Source organism: Dipodomys merriami, unplaced genomic scaffold (assembly GCF_024711535.1).
Source record: "Dipodomys merriami isolate MVZ:Mamm:240054 unplaced genomic scaffold, mDipMer1.0.p SCAF_1594, whole genome shotgun sequence".
Lineage (NCBI taxonomy): Eukaryota > Metazoa > Chordata > Mammalia > Rodentia > Heteromyidae > Dipodomys > Dipodomys merriami.
The window spans coordinates 51032-67624 of NW_027202931.1; the positions used below are offsets into that span (position 1 = coordinate 51032).

General features: G+C 47.5%; 1 pseudogene; it reads right to left on the reverse strand.

Moving 5' to 3' along the window:
• Window positions 1-13251: 13251 nt before the first annotated feature.
• On the reverse strand, window positions 13252-15214 carry LOC138827649 (death domain-associated protein 6-like; annotated as a pseudogene).
• Window positions 15215-16593: the final 1379 nt, after the last annotated feature.

The following is a 16593-nucleotide window of genomic DNA, read 5'->3' on the forward strand; positions in this document are numbered from 1 at the left end:
TTAGGGTTATGAGGAGGGTTAGGATGAGGGTTAGTGTTAGGATTAGGGTTAGAGTGACTGCTTGGTTGAGAGTGAGGTTTAGTGTTAGGGTTAGGGTCAAGTTTAGGGTTAGGTTTAGAGTTAGGGTGAGGGTGAGGTTTAGATTTAGAGTTAGGGTAAGGGTGGGGACGAGTTTGAGGGTTAGGGTTAGGGTTAGTGTTTGAGTTAAAGTTAGGGTGAGGGTTAGGATTAGGGTGAGTTTGAGCATGAAGGTTAGGCTTAGGCTTAGTGTTAGGATTCGGATTAGGGTAAGGGTTAGGTTGAGTGTGATGTTTAGGGTTAGAGTTAGGCTTAGGCTTAGGGTTAGACTGAGAGTGAGGGTGAGGGTGAGGGTTAGGGTTACGGTGAAGGTTAGGGTTAGTGTTAGGGTGAGAGTTAAAGTTTTATTATGTTTAGGGTTAGGGTGAGGGTTAGGGTTTGGATTAGTGTTAGAGTGAGGGCCAGGGTGAGGTTGAGGGTTAGGGTTAGCGTTAGGGTAAGGTTTATCGTTAGGGTTAGGGTTTAGGTTAGGGTTAGGATGAGGGTTAGGGTTAAGGTGAGAGTGAGGTTTAGGGTTAGGTTGAGGGTTAGGGTTAAGATTATGGTTAGGTAGAGGGTGAGTGTTAGGATTAGGGTTAGGGTAAGTGTTAGGTTTAGGGTTAGGATTTGTGTTATTGTTAAGGTTAGGGTTAGAGTTATGGTGAGGGTGAGGGTGAGGGTGAGGTTTAGGGTTAGGGGGAGGTTTAGTGTTAAGTTTAGGATTAGGGTTAGTGTGAGGGGGAGGTTTAGGTTTACATTTAGGGTTAGTTGAAGGGTTAGGTCGAGCGTTAATGTTATGGTTAGTGTTAGGGTTAATGTTAGGTTGAGGGTTAGGTTGAGGATTAGTGTGAGCGTTAGTGTGATTTTTAGGGTTTAGGCTGAGGTTTAGGGTTAGGGTTAGGGTTAGGATTAATGTTAGGATTAGGCTTAAGTTGAGGGTTAGGTGAGGGTGAGTTTTAGGGTTAGGGTTAGCATTAGGATTAGGGTTAGGGTTAGGGTGAGCGATACGATGAGGGTTAGGGTTAGAGATTGAGTTAGGCTTAGTGTTAGGCTGAGGGTGAGGGTGAGGGTTAGGGTGAGGATTAGGTTCAGGGTTAGGTTGAGAGTTAGGTTTCGGGTTAAGTTTTGGGTTAGGGTTAGGGTTAGGGTAACGGTTATAGTGAGGGTGAGGGTTAGGGTTAGGTTGAGGTTTAGTGTTAGGTTTAGGGTTAGTGTGAGGGTGAGGGTGAGGGTTAGGGTTAGGGTTAGTGTTAGGGTGAGGGTTAGGGTTAGGATTAGGGTTAGGGTGATGGCTAGGGTGAGGATGTGGTTTAGGGTTAGGGTTAGGGTGAGGTTTAGGGTTAGGTTTTGGGTTAGGGTAAGGCTTAGGGTGAGGGTTAGATTGATGATTAGGTTTAGGGATAGGGTTTGTGTGAGGTATAGGGTGAGGATGAGGGTTAGGGTTAGGGTGAGACTGAGGGTTAGAATTAGGTTTAGGGTGAAGGCTAGGGTCAGGGTGAGGGTTAGAGTTAGGTTTAGCATTAGGGTGAGGTTTAGGATTAGGGTGAGGGTTAGGGTTAGTGGGAGATTTAGTGTTAGGGTTAGGGTTAGTGTTAGGTTGAGGGTAAGTGTTAGGGTGAGGGTTAATGTTAGGGTGAGGGCTATGGTTAGGGTGAGGGTTAGTATTAGGGTTAGGGTTACTGTTATGGTTAGGGTTAGGGTGACCGTTAGTGTGAGGGTGAGGGTTAGGGTTAGGGTTAGGGTGAGGTTTAGTGTTAGGGTTAGGGTTAGAGTTAGGGTTAGGGTGAGGTTGAGGTTTAGGGTTAGAGTTAGGGTAAGGGTGAGGCTGAGGTTGAGGGTTAAGTTTAGGGTTAGTGTTAGAGTTAGGGTTTGGGTGAGGGTTGGGGTGAGGGTGAGAGTGAGTGTGAGGGTTAGGCTTAGGTTTAGGTTTAGGTTTAGTGTAATGGTTCGGGTGAGTGTGAGGGTTAGGGTTAAGGTGAGGGTTAGGTTTAGGGTTAGGTTGAGATTTAGGGTTCGGTTATGTTTATGGTTAGGGTGAGGTTTAGGGTTAGGATAAGGGTTAGGGTGAGGGCTAGGGTGATGGTGAGGATTAGAGTTAGTGTTAGGGTAAGGTTTAGGGTTAGGGTTAGGGTTTCGGTTAGGGTTAAGTTGAGGGTTAGGGTAATAGTGAGGCTGAGGGTTAGGGTTAGGTTTAGGATTTGGGTTAGGGTGAGGGTGAGTTTTAGGGTTAAGTTTAGGGTTAGGGGGAGGGTTAGGTTGAGGGTTAGTGTTAGGTTCAGTGTTAGGTTTAAGGTTTTGGTGAGGGTTAGGTTGAGGTTTATGTTATGCTTAGGCTTAGGGTTAGGCTGAGGGTGAGGTTGGTTGTGAGGATTAGGGTTGGGTGATGGTTAGGATTAGGGTTAGGGTAAGGGTTAGGATGAGGAAAAGGTTTAGGATTAGGTTTACGGTGAGGGCTATGGTGAGGTTGAGGGTTAGAGTAAGGGTTAGGCTTAGGCTTAGGTTTAGGTTGAGCGTGAGTGTGAGGGTTCGGGTTAGGATTAGGGTGAGGTTTAGTGTTAGGGTCACAGTTAGAGTTAGGGATAGGGTGAAAGTGAGGTTTAGGGTTAGAGTTAGGGTAAGGTTGAGGCTGAGGTTGAGGGTTAGGTTTAGGGTTAGTCTTAGAATTAGGATTGGGGTGAGTGTTAGAGTGAGGGTGAGGGAGTGGGTGAGGTTTAGGCTTAGGTTTGGGATTAGGATTAGTGTAAGGGTTTGGGTGAGTGTGAGGGTTGCGTTAGGGTTAGGCTTAGGCTTAGGGTTAGGCTGAGAGTGAGGGTGAGGGTGAAGGTTAGTGTTAGGGTGAGAGTTAGGGTTAGGGTTAGGGTGAGAGTTAGGGTTCGGGTTAAGTTTAGGGTTACTGTGAGGGTTAGGGTAACGGTTACAGTGAGGGTGAGGGTTAGGGTTAGGTGGAGTGTTCGGGTTAGGTTTAGGGTTAGGGTGAGTGTGAGGATGAGTGTTATGGTTAGTGTTAGGGTGAGGGTTAGGATGAGGGTTAGGTTTAGCATTAGGTTTAGGGTGAGGGCTAGGGTGAGGGTGAGGTTTAGGGTTTGGGTTAGGTTGAGGTTTAGGGTTAGGTTTAGGGTTGGGGTTAGGATGAGGGTGAGGTTTAGGGTTAGAGGTAGGGTTAGGTTGAGGCTGAGGGTGAGGGTTAGTGTTAGGGTTAGTGTTAGAGTTAGGGTTACGGTGAGGGTTATTGTGAGGGTGAGGGTTACGCTTAGTGTTAGGATTAGGATTCGAGTAAGGATTAGGGTGAGTGTGAGGGTTAGGGTTAGGGGCAGGCTTAGGCTTAGGGTTATGCTGAGCAAGAGGTTGAGGGTGAGTTTTAGGGTTAGGGTGATGGTTAGGATTACGTTTAGGGTGAGGGTTAGGATGAGGTTTAGGGTTAGGGTGAGGGTTAGGGGGAGGATGTTGGTAAGGGTGAAGTTGAGGTTTAGGCTGAGGGTGAGGGTTAAGATAAGGGTGAGGGTTAGGGTTAGGTTTAGGGTTAGGTTTAGGGTTAGGGTGAGGGTTAGATTGAGGATTAGGGTTAGGGTTAGGGTTAGTGTGAGGTTTAGGGTGAGGATGAGGGTTAGGGTTACGGTGAGGGTGAGGGTTAGTGTTAGGTCAGTGTTACTGTAAGGTTTAAGGTGTGGGTAAGGTTTAGCCTTAGTGTTAGGATTAGGTTTAGTGTAAGGGTTAGGGTGAGTGTGAGGTTAGGTTTAGGTTTAGGCTTAGGATTTAGGTTAGGCTGAGGGTTACGGTGAGCGTGAGGTTAGGGTTAGGTTGAGGGTTAGGGTTAGGCTTAAGATTAGGGTGAAGGTTAGGGTTAGGGTTAGGGTGGGGGTTAGGATGAGGATTAGGGTCAGAATTACGGTTAGGGTGAGGGCTAGGGTGAGGGTGAGGGTTAGGCTTAGTGTTTGGCTGAGATTTAGGTTTAGGGTTAGGGTTAGGGTGAGGGTTAGGATAAGGGTTAGGTTTAGAGTGAGGGTGAGGGTTAGGGTGAGCGTTAGGGTTAGGATTAGGGTTAAGGTGATGGTGAGTTTAGGATTAGATTTAGGGTTGGGGGAGGGTTAGGTCAAGGGTTAGGGTTAGGATTAGTGTTAGGCTTAAGGTTAGGGTGAGGGTTAGGTTGATGTTTAGCGTTAGGGTTAAGGTTAGGATTAGGATTAGATTTATGGTGATGGTATGTGAGAATTAGGGTTTCAGGTTAGAGTTAGGGTTAGGGTTATGCTGAGGGTGAGGTTGGGGGTGAGGATTAGGGTTAGGTGATGGTTAGGGTTAGGGTTAGGGGAGGGTTAGTATGAGGGATCGGGTTAGGATTAGGGTTAGGGTGAGGGCTAGGGTGAGGATGAGGGTTAGAATGAGCGTTAGGCTTAGGCTTAGGGTTAGGCTGAGCATGAGGTTGACGGTGAGGGTTAGGGTTAGGGTGATGGTCAGGTTTAAGTTTAAGTTGAGGGTTAGGATGAGGTTTAGGGTTAGGGTGACGGTTAGGGTGAGGATGATGGTACGGGTAAAGGTGAGTTTTAGGCTGAGGTTGAGAGTTAAGAAAAGGGTGAGAGTGAGGGTTAGAATTAGGGTTAGGGTGAGGGCTAGGGTGAGGGTGAGGGTTAGATTTAAGGTTAGGGTTATTGTTAAGGTTAGGTTATGGTTACTGTGATGGTGAGGGATAGGGTTAGGGTTAGGGTGAATTTTAGTGTTAGGGTTAGTGTTAGAGTTAGGGTAAAGTTGAGGGTTACGTTTAGGGTTAGTGCTAGAGTTAGGGTTACGGTGAGGGTTAGGGTGAGGGTGAGCTTTAGAATAAGGGTTAGGATTAGGATTAGTGTAAGGGTTCGGATGAGTGTGAAGGTTAGGGTTAGGGTTAGGCTTAGGCTTAGGGTTAGGCTGAGGGTGAGGATGAGGGTGAGGGTTAGGGTTAGGGTGACGGTTAGGGTTAGGGTTAGGGTGAGATTTAAGTTTCGGTTAAGTATGGTGTTAGGGTGAGGGTGAGGGTTAGGATTAGGGTGAGGGTGAGGGCTAGGGTGAGTGTGAGGTTTAGTGTTAGGGTTAGGGTGAGGTTTAGGGTTAGGGATAGGGTTACGTTTAGGATGAAGCTGAGATTTAGTGTTAGAGTTAGGGTTAGGGTGAGGCTGAGGATGAGGGTTAGGTTTAGGGATAATCTTAGAGTTAGGGTTATGGTGAGGGTTAGGGTGAGGGTGAGGGTAAGGCTTAGTGTTAGGATTAGATATAGGGAACGGGTTAGGTTGAGTGTGAGGGTTAGAGTTAGGTTTAGGGTTAGGCTTAGGTTTATGCTTACTGTGAGGGTGAGGGTGATCGTTAGGGTTAGGGTGAGAGGGGTAGGGTTAGGGTGAGATTTAGGGTTCGGGTAAGTTTAGGGTTAGGGTGATGGTTAGGGTTAGGGTTACAGTGTGGGTTAGGGTTAGGGTTAGGGTGAGGGTTAGTATGAGGATTAGGGTTAGTATTAGGGTTACGGTGAGGGCTAGTGTGAGGGTGAGAGTTAGGGTTAGGGTGAGGGTGAGGGTTAGGGTTATGGTTAGGGTGAGGTTTAGGATGAGGGTTAGGGTTACGGTGAGGGTGAGAATTAGGGTTAGGGTGAGGGTTAGGTTTAGGTTTAGGGTTAAAGTGAGGGTGAGGGTTATTGTTAGGGTTAGGGCTAGGGTTATGGTTATGGTGAGGGTGAGGGTTAGGGTTAAGTTTAGGGTGAGGTTTAGTGTTAGGGTTGGGGTTAGAGTTAGGCTTAGGGTGAGTGTGAGGTTTAGGTTTAGAGTTAGGGTAAGGGTGAGGCTGAGGTTGAGGGTTGGGTTTAGGTTTAGTGTTAGAATTAGGGTTAGGGTGAGGATTAGGGTGAGGGTGAGGGTTAGGCTTAGGGTTAGGATTAGGATTAGGGTAAGGGTTAGGGTGAGTCTTAGGGTTAGGGTTAGGGTTAGGCTTAGGCTTAGGGTTAGGCTGAGAATGAGGGTGAGTTTGAGGTTAAGGGTTAAGTTGAGGGTTATGGTTAGGGTTAGGGTGAGAGTTAGGGTTCGTTTAAGTTTAGGGTTACAGTAAGGGTTTGGGTTAGCATTAGAGTTAGGGTGAGGGCTATGGTGAGGGTGAGGGTTAGGGTTAGTTTTACGTAAGGTTTAGGGTTAGGGTTAGGGTTTGGGTTAGGGTTAGGTTGAGGGTTATGTTTAAGATTATGGTTAGGGTGAGGGTGAGTGTTAGAATTAGGGTTAGGGTTAGGGTTACGTTTAGGGTTAGGATTAGTGTTATTAGGGTTAGGGTGAGAGTTATGGTGAGGGTGAGGGTGAGTGTGAGGGTGTGGGTTAGGGTTAGGGTTAGGATTAGGTTTAGGGTTAGGGTTAGGATTAGAGTTAGTGTGAGCGTGAGGTTTAGGGTTAGATTTAGGGTTAGTTGGAGGGTTAGGTCAAGCGTTAATGTTAGGTTTAGTGTTAGGGTTAAGGTTAAGGTGAGGTTTAGGTTGATGTTCAGGATTAGGGTTAGGATTAGGGTTAGGATTAGGGTGAGGGTGAGGGTGAGTGTGAGGCTTAGGTTTAGGGTTAGGCTTAGGCTTAGGGTTAGGGTGAGGGTGAGGGTGGAGGTGAGGATTAGGGTTAGGTTGATGGTTAGGGTTAGGGTTAGGGTGAGGTTTAGGATGGGAATTAGGGTTAGGATTAGGTTTAGGGTGAAGGCTAGGGTGAGTGTGTGGATTAGAGTAAGGGTTAGGCTAGGCTTAGGGTTAGGCTGAGCATGAGGTTGAGGGTGAGGTTTAGGGTTAGGGATAGGGTGAGTTTTAGTGTTAGGGTTATGGTTAGGGATAGGATTAGGGTGAGGGTGAGGTTTAGGAGGAGGTTTAGGGTCAGGGTGAGGGGTAGGGTTAGGGTGAGTGTTAGGGTAGGGTTGAGTGTAAGGGTAAAGGTGAGGGTTATGCTGAGGGTGAGGGTTATGGTAAGGGTGAGAGTTAGGTTTAGGGTGAGGGTTAGGGTTAGGGTTAGGGTGAGAGTGAGGGTTAGATTGAGGATTAGTGTTAGGGTTTGTGTGAGTTTTAGGGTGAGGATGAGGGTTAGGGTTGGGGTGATTGCTAGGCTGAGGGTGAGGTTGAGGGTTAGATTGAGGATTTGTGTTAGGGTTAGTGTGAGTTTTAGGGTGAGGATGAGGTTTAGGGTTAGGGTTTGGGTTAAGTTTAGGGTTAGGGTTAGGTTTAGGGTTAGGGTTACGGTGAGGGTTAGGGTTACTGTTAGGTTTAGGGTTTGGCTTTGGTTTAGGCTGAGGGTGAGGGTGGGGGTGAGGATTAGGGTTAGTGTTAGGGTTAGGGTTATTGTTAGTGTTATGGTTAGGGTTAAGTTTCGGGTGTGGGTGAGGCTGAGAGTGAGGTTTATGGTTAGGGTTAGGGTTAGATTTAGTGTTATTGTTAGGTTTAGAGTTAGAGTTACTTTGAGGTTTTGGGTGATGGTGAGGGTTAGGGTTAGGGTGAGTTTTAGGGTTAGGGTTAGGATTAGGGTGAGGGTGAGGTTTAGGGTGAGAGTTAGGGTTAGGGGGACAGTTAGGATGAGGTTCAGGGTTAGGGTTAGGGTTAGGTTTAGGGTGAGGGGGAGGTTTAGTTTGAGGTTTAGGGATAGGGTTAGCTTTAGGATTAGGGTTAGGGAGAGGTTGAGTGTGAGGGTTATGGTGAGGGTTAGGTTTAGGCTTAGGGTTAGGCTGAGGGTGAGGGAGATTTTGAGGGTTAGGGTTAGGGCTAGGGTTAGGGTTATGGGGAGGGTTTGGATGAGTGTTAGGGTTAGGATTAGGGTTAGGGTGAGGGCTAGGGTGAGGGTGAGTTTTAGGGTTAAGGTTAGGGTGAGGTTTAGCGTTAGGTTTAGGGTTAGAGTTTTAGGGTTAGGGTTAGGGTGAGGTTTAGCGTTAGGTTTAGGGTTAGGGTTAGGTTGAGGTTGAGGTTTAGGGTTAGAGTTAGGGTTAGAGTGAAGCTGAGGGTGAGGGTTAGGGTTAGGGTTAGTGTTAGAGTTAGGGTTAGTGTGAGAGTTAGGGTGTGGGTGAGGGTTAGGCTTAGTGAAATTATTAGGATTAGGGTAAGGTTTAGCGTGTGTGTGAGGGTTAGGTTTAGGATGAGGTTTAGGTTCAGGGTTAGGGTTAGAGTTAGGTTTATTGTGAAGGTGAGGTTAAGGGTTAGAGTTAGGTTTAAGGTTAGGGTTAGGGTGAAGGTGAGGGTTCGTGTTAGGGTTAGGCTTAGCTTTAGGCTTAGAAGTAGGCTTTGGCTGAGCATGAAGGTGAGGGTTATGGTTAGGGTTAGGGTGAGGGTTAGGGTTAGGGTTATTGTGAAGGTTATGATGAGGTTTAGGGTTAGGATTAGGGTTAGGGTGAGGGGTAGGTTGAGGCTGAATGTGAGTGTTGGGGTTAGGGATAGGTTTAGGTTTATGATTAGGGTTAGGGTGAGGGTGAGTGTGAGGTTTAGGGTTAGGGTTAGGGTTTGGCTTAGGGTTAGGGTGAGGGTTAGGGTTAGGGTATGGGTTAGGGTGAGGGTGAGGCTGAGGATTAGGGTTAGGTTTAGTGTTAGGGTTAGGGTTAGGGTTAGAGTTACAGTGAGGGCTATGATTAGGGTAAGGTTAAGGTTAGGGTTAGGTTTAGGGTTAGGGTTAGGGTTAGGGTTAGAGTTACAATGAGGGTTATGATTATGGTTATGGTTAGTTTTAGGTTTAGGGTTAGGGTGGGGGTTAGGGTTAGGGTTTGGTTTAAGTTGAGGGTGAGGCTGAGGATTAGGGTTAGGTTTAGGGTTAGGGTTTGGGTTACGTTTAGGGTTAGGGTTAGGTTTAGGGTTAGGGTTAGGGTGAGGGTTAGGTTTAGGATTAGGGGTAGGGAGAGGGTGAGTGTGAGGGTTAAGTTTAGGGTTAGGTTTAGGATTAGGTTTAGGGTGAGGGTTAGGGTTAGGTTTTGGGGTAGGGTGAGGGTGAGGCTGAGGATTAGGGTTAGGTTTATTGTTAGTCTTAGGGTTAGGGTTAGAGTTACAGTGACGGCTATGGTTAGGGTTAGGGTTAGGGTTGGGTTAGGTTTAGGTTTAGGGTTAGGGTTAGGGTTAGAGTTACAATGAGGGTTATGATTATGGTTATGGTTAGGTTTAGGTTTAGGGTTAGGTGGGGGTTAGGGTTAGGGTTTGGTTTAAGTTGGTGTGGCTGAGGATTAGGGTTAGGTTTAGGTTTAGGGTTTTGGTTAGGTTTAGGGTTAGGGTTAGGTTTAGGGTTAGGGTTAGGGTGAGGGTTAGGTTTAGGATTAGGGGTAGGGAGAGGGTGAGTGTGAGGGTTAGGTTTAGGGTTAGGTTTAGGATTAGGTTTAGGGTGAGGGTTAGGGTTAGGTTTTGGGGTAGGGTGAGGGTGAGGCTGAGGATTAGGGTTAGGTTTAGTGTTAGTGTTTGGGTTAGGGTTAGAGTTACAGTGAGGGTTATGGTTAGGTTTAGGGTTAGGTTTAGGGTTAGGCTGAGGGTGAGTTTGGGTGTGTGTATTATGGTTAGTGTTAGGGTTAGGTTTATTGTTTGTGGTATGGTTAGCGTTAAGTTAGTGGTGAGGGTGAGGCTGAGGGTCAGGGTTATGGTTATGGTTAGGGTTAGGATTAGTGCTATTGTTAGGGTTAGGGTTAGAGTTATGGTGAGGTTGAGGATGGGGGTGAGGGTTACGGTTAGGGTGAGGTTTAGGGAGAGGTTTAGAGTTAGGGTTAGGGTTAGGATGAGGGTCAGTGTGACGTTTATGGTTAGAGTTATCGTTAAGGGGAGAGTTAGGGTGAGGTTTAGGGTTAGGGTTAGTGTTAGGGTTAGGGTGAGGGTGAAGTTTAGCTTGAGGTTTCTGGATAGGGCTAGGTTTAGGATTAGGGTTAGGGTGAGGGTGAATGTGGGGGTGAGCATTAGGGTTAGGGTGATGGTTGGGGTTAGGGTTAGTGTTATTGTTAGGGTTAGGGTTAGAGTTATGGTGAGGGTGAGGGTGCGGGTGAGGTTTAAATTTAGGGTTAGTATGGGGTTTATTGTTAGGGTTAGGGTTAGGATGAGGGTGAGGTTTAGGTTTAGATATATGGTTAGGGGGAGGGTAGGGGGAGGGTGAATGTGAGGGTTAGGGTTAGGGTTACGGTTAGGCTTAGGGTTAGGCTGAGGGTTAGGGTTAGTGTGAGGGTTAGGGTTAGGGTTAGGGTGAGAGTTAGGATTCGGGTTAAGTTTATGGTTAGGGTGAGGGATAGGGTTAGGGTTAGGGGGAGGGTGAGAGTTAGGCTTAGGGTTAGGGTTAGGGTTAGGATTAGGGTTATTGTTAGTGTTATGGTTATGGTTAAGTTTGTTGTGAGGGTGAGGATGATGGTGAGGTTTATGGTTTTAGAGTTAGAGTTACTTTGAGGTTGAGGGTGAGGGTGAGGTTTAGGGTTAGAGTTAGGTTTAGGGGGACAGTTAGGGTATGGTTAAGGGTTAGGGTTAGTGTTAGGTTTAGGGTGAGGGTGTGGTTTAGGTTGAGATTTAGGGATAGGGTTAGGTTTAGGATTAGGTTTACTGTTAGGGTGAATGTGAGGGTTAGGGCGAAGGTTAGTGTTAGGCTGAGGGTGAGATTGATGGTGAGGGTTAGGTTTAGGGTGAGGGCTAGGGTTAGGGTTATGTGGAGGGTTTGGATGAGCTTTAAGGTTAGGATTAGGGTTAGGGTGAGGGCTAGGGTGAGGGTGAGGTCTAGGGTTAGGTTTAGGGTGAGGGTTAGGATGAGGGTTAGGGTTAGGATTAGGGTTAGGATTAGGGCTAGTGTGAGGGTTAGGGTGAGGGTTAGGGTTAGGGTTAGGGTGAGGGTTAGTGTGAGGTTTAGGGTGAGGATTAGGCTTAGGGTTAGGGTGAGGGTTAAGTTTAGGGATTGTGCTAGGGTGAGTGTGAGGATGAGGATTAGGGTTAGGTTAGCGTTAGGGTTATGTTTAGGTTTAAGTTTAGGTTTAGGGTTAGGGTTAGGGTGAGAGTGAGTGTAAGGGTTAGGTTGAGGGTTAAGCTTAGGCTTATAGTTAGGCTGAGGGTGAGGGTGGGGGTGAGGATTAGGGGTAGGGTGATTGTTCTGGTTAGGGTTAGTGTTATTGTTATGGTTAGGTTTAAAGTTACAGTGAGGGTGCAGGTGCGGGTGAGGGTTAGTGTTAGGGTGAGGTTTAGGTTTGGGTTAGGGTTAGAGTTAGGTTTAGGGTGAGGGTGAGGTTCAGGGTTAGAATTACGGTTCGGGTGAGGGTTAGGTTGAGGTTTAGGGTTAGTGTTAGTGTTAAGGTTAGGTTTACGGTGAGAGTTAGGGGGAGGGTTAGGGTTAGGATTAGAGTTAGGGTGAGGGTGAGTGTGTGTGTTAGGGTTAGGTTTAGGGTTAGGCTTAGGTTTAGGCTGAGGGTGAGGTTGAGGGTGAGGGTTAGGATTAGGTTGAGGGTTAGGGTTTGGGTTAAGTTTAGGGTTAGGGTGAGGGTTACGGTAAGGGTTATGTTGAGGGTGAGGGTTAGGATTAGGTTGACGGTTAGGATTAGGTTTAGGTTGAGGGTGAGGATGAGTGTTAGGCTTATGGTGAGGGTTAGGATGAGGGTTAGTTTTAGGATTAGGGTTAGGGTGAGGGTTATAGTGAGGGTGAGGTTTAGGGTTAGGGTTAGGGTTAGGGTTAGGATGAGTGTGAGGTTTAGGGTTAGAGTTAGGGTTAGGGTGAGGCTGAGGATGAGGGTTAGGTTTAGGGTTAGTGTTAGATTAAGGGTTAGGGTGAGGGTGAGGGTTAGACTAAGGGTTAGGATTAGGATTAGGGTAAGTGTTAGGGTGAGTCTGAGGGTTAGGGTTAGGCTTAGGTTTAGGCCGAGGGTGAGGGTGAGTGTGAAGGTTAGGGTTAGGTTGAGGTTTAGGGTTAGGGTTAGGGTGAGATTTAGGGTTCAGCTTAAGTTTAGGGTTAGGGTGAGGGTTACGGTTAGTCTTACAGTGAGCATGAGAGTTAGGGTTAGTTTGAGGGTTAGGATTAGGGTTAGGTTTATTGTGACTGTTAGGGTTATAGTTAGGGTGAGGGTTAGGATGAAGATTAGGGTTAGGATTAGTGTTAGGGTGAGGATTAGGATTAGGGTTAGGGTTAGGGTGAGGGTTAGGATGAGGGTTAGGGTAATGGTGACATGAGGGTTAGGGTTAGGGTATAGGTTAGGGTTAGAATTAGTGTTAGGGTGAGGGTGAGTGTTAGGATTAAGGTTAGGGTTAGGGTTAGGTTTAGGTTTAGGCTTAGGATTAGTGTTAATTTTAGTGTTAGAGTTACAGTTAGGGTGAGGCTGAGGGTGAGGTTGAGGGTTAGGTTTGGGGTGACGTTTATGGTTATGGTTAGGATTATGGTTATGTTGAGGGTGAGGTTTAGGTTTAGATTTAGGGTTAGGGTGCGGGTTATGTGGAGGGTTAGGATTAGGGTTAGTGTGAGGGTTATGGTTAGGGTGAGGGTTAGGTTGAGTTTTAGGGTTAGGTTTAGGTTTAGGGTTTGGATTTGGGTTAGGGTGAGGGTGAGTGTGAGGGTTACGGTTAGGTTTAGGCTGAGGCTGAGGGTGAGGGTGGGGTGAAGGATTAGGTTTAGGGTGATGGTTAGGATTAGGGTTAGTGTTGGATAGGGTGAGGGTGAGGATTAGGGAAAGGCTTAGGATTAGGCTTAGGGTTAGACTGAGTGTGAGGTTTAGTGTGAGGGTTAGGGTTAGGGTGATGTTTAGGTTTACGGTTAAGGTGAGGGTTAGGATGAGTTTTAGGGTTACAATAAGTGTTAGGGTGAGGATGACAGTAAGGGTTAAGGTGAGGTTGAGACTGAGGGTGAGGGTTAAGATAAGGGTGAGGGTTAGTGTTAGGATTCGGGTGGGGTTTAGGGTTAGGGTTAAAGATAGGGTTAGGTGGAGGGGGAAGTTTAGGGTTAGATACAGGGTTAGGCGGAGGGTTAGTGGGAGGGTTAGGGTTTGTGTTAGGGTTAGGGTGAGGGTGAGGGTTAGTGTTAGGGTTAGGGTTAGGGTGAGGTTTAGGGTTAGGGTTAGGGTTTGGTTTAGAGTTATGGTGAGGGTGAGGGTGCGGGTGAGTGTGAGGGTTAAGGTTAGGTTTCAGGTAAGGCTTGTGGTTAGGCTTAGGGTTAGGCTGAGTGTTAGGTTGGGTTTGAGGGTTAGGGTTAGGTTGAGGTTTTTTTTTTTTTTTCCCTTCCTCAAATTTATTTGCTTTCCACCATCCTCCAAATGTTATCCAAATCATTCTGGAAGGCAGGGAGAGTGGGAGGGAACTAATCAGAGTCTGAGAGCACGATGATTTCTTCTGGATCACACTGTGTGGCCACACTCATCTTATAAGAACTGGGTTGAAGAGCTTGTGATTGGGGAACTTGGGACATCTGGGCTGGAAAAGGGCTGCAGAGGGAGCTGGTCACCAGGCCATGGCTAGGAGAGTCCACCCTTGTAGAGGAATCAGCAACTGGAACCATAGAAGCCAAGGGGGAAGGTGGACTAGGCAGGGTACATACTGTCTTCTTCCCATTCTTCTCCTGTAATGCCTTTTGCTCTTCCACAAAGCTGTTTCTTAATGGTCCTATTCCTGTTGGCTTCTCCTTGCGAGATTTCTTGCAGGGAGGACTAGAATCTCCCCTAGCATGAGGAGAGACACCTCCATTGAAGGATGTGGAGGAGACCATGGCTGCCCCATTCTCCAAAACAGTACTGAGGACATCCTCTGATTGCTTTCTAGAAGAGGAAATATCCTTTTCCTCAGGGGAGGGGGTGGTATCCACTGGTAAAGCTTCAATTTCTAACTCAAAGAGCTGAGACTTAGGACTCTCTTCCTCTAGGGGAAGCTTTTCATACTGTTCTCCACTGCTTTCAGCATCTATGCTGGAAGGATTCAGGGGTTCTTCCAACAGTGAAGCAGGTGACGCTGCGAGTTCTTTATTTTGCAGTTCTTCTGAAGACCTGTTGTTCTCTTTGCTGGGTTCCACGTTTTCAGTGGAGGTCTGTGATGGTGACATTGGGCTTTTGTCTCTACTATTACCTCCTCTTTCCTCCTCCTCCTCTTCTTCTTCCTCCTCTTCTTCTTCTTCCTCTTCCTCCTCCTCTTCATCTTCCTGACATTCCTGTATCTGTTCTAGATCATCCTCTTCTTCGGAATCTGTGGCTTCTTCCTCTTCCTCTTCTTCTTCCTCATCACTTTCTTCATCTTCCTCATCATCAGTGTCAGCCTTGGAGGTAGGAGGGCATTCTTGGGATGCCTTTCCACTAGGGCCCTCACCAGAATCCAAGGAGGCTTTGGGGGAGTCTGGAGATTGGGAGGAAGTGCCTTGGGAAAGCCGAGCTCTTCGCTTCTGTCTCTCCCCCTCCTCACTTTTGTCTTGCATCACTGCATATTTGGAGATGACTTCATCCAGTCGGTTCATTGCTACGTTTCGGTTTTCTCGAAGGCGCCTGGCCAAAGCAGGATCTGAAAGTGCTGGGTCAATACCTGGCCTATAGTCATCTGTGAGGTGACAACCAAAGTTGTAGATGAGATCAAGGTGGCGGCGCTCTTGTAACCCAACACCAACATCCCGGAAGGCATCCTGAGCCAAGAGCTGAAGCTGCTGTCAAGGAAGGCCAAGGCTGTGCCGAGCAGCTGCCTTCTCTACTGCTCGAAGCACATCTCTATAGTCAGGGAAAGTATCCAGCCCTGGCTTGTTGATGAGCCGTTCGATGCGCCTATTAACCTCTGGATAGCGGGTACCCCGGTAGGGTATTCGCTGCACAATGACACGGCCAGTCAGAGAAGAGCAGTCTTTCAGCTCACACAGGCGGCCAAAGAGGTGGATAAGCTTCCGCTTCAATCTGGCCTCTTGCAGGTATGTGGAGTCTGGATCATCCAATTCTGACAGATCCAACTCCTTTTCCTGTAGCCGCTTGATCTCTGCCACATAGAGTGCCAGCAACTGCTCCAAGCGCTGGATCTGCCGTCGGGAACCACGGGTCCTTGGGGCCTCAGAGGCAGAGGCTTCAGCATGTGTGAGGTTTGAGGAGTCTGTGGGAGGGTTATTCTCAAAGGGCTCACTGGAAGTGGTAGCAGGAGGGGCCAGGTTCAGCTTCTTCTTGGCAGAATGGGCCTTAAGAACAGTGCAGAGTTCATTGATATACACATACAACTTAGCGGGCCGACTCCTGGCCCGGGAGAGGACCCGGGAGAGGATGTTGCAGAACTCTGCTGAGGGTTATAGGCAGGGTTAGGATGAGGGTTAGGGTTAGGATTAGGGTTAGGGTGAGGGCTAGGGTGAGGTTTAGGGTGAGGGTTAGGCTTAGGGAAAGGTTTAGGTTTAGGATTAGGTTTAGGGTGAGGGTGAATGTGAGGGTTAGAATTAGCGTTAGGTTTAGGCTTACAGTTAGGGTGAAGGTTAGGGTTAGGGTTATGTTAGGGTGAGGGTGAGGCTGAGGATTAGGGTTAGGTTGAGGGTTAGGTTTAGGTTTAGGGTTAGTGTTAGTGTTAGGGTTAGGGTTACAGTGATGGTTACGGTTAGGGTTAGGGTTATTGTTAAGGTTAGGGTTAGGGTTACAGTTACAATGAGGGTGAGGGTGAGGATTAGCATTAGCATTATGGTTAGGTTTAGTGTTAGGGTTAGGTTTAGAGTTAGGGTTAGGGTGAGGGTGAGGTTTAGGGGTAGAGTCAGGGTTAGGGTGAGTGTTAGTTTGAGGGTTAGAGTTAGGGTGAGGGTTAGGGAGGGAGTGACGGTACGGGTAAACGTGAGGGTTAGGCTGAGGGTGTGGGTTATTTTAAGAGTGAGGGTTAGTGTTAGCGTGAGAGTTAGGGTTAGGGGTAGTGTGAGGGTGAGGGTTAGATTGAGGATTATTGTTAGGGTTAATGTGAGGTTTAGGGTGAGGATGGGTGTTAGGGTTAGGGTGAGGGCTAGGGTGAGGGTGAGGGCTAGGGTTAGGTTTAGGGTGAGGTTTAGAGTTAGGGTGATTGTTAGATTTAGTGTGAGGGTTAGTGTTAGGGTTAGGGTGAGTGTTCGGTTGAGGGTAAATGTTAGGGTGAGGCTTAAGGTAAGAGTGAGGGTTAGGGTTAGGGTTATTTTTAGGGTTAGGTTTAGGGTTATGGTTAAGTTGAGGGTGAGGGTGAAGTGTAGGTTTAGGGTTGAGGATGAGGTTTAGGTTTAGGGTTAGGTTTAGAGTTAGGGTTAGGGTGAGAGTGATGATTAGGGTTAGAGTTAGTGTTAGGGTTAGTGTTAGGGTCAGGGTGAGGGTTAGGGTTAGGGCTAGGCTTAGGCTTAGGCTTAGGCTTAGGCCAAGCATGAGGGTGAGGGTTAGGGTTAGGGTTAGAGTGAAGGTTAGGATGAGGTTTAGGGTTAGGATTAGGGTTAGGCTGAGGGCTAGGGTGAGGGTTATGGTAAGGTATAGGGTTACATTTAGGATTAGGGTTAGGTTGAGGGTGAGGGTGAATGTGAGGGTTAGGGTTAGGGTTAGTGTTATTGTTAGGGTTAGGGTTAGCGCTATGGAGAGGGTGAGGGTGCGGGTGAGGGTTAGGTTTAGGTTTAGGGTGGGGTTTAGGGTTAGGGTTAGGATTAGGGTTAGTGTGAGGGTGAGGTTTAG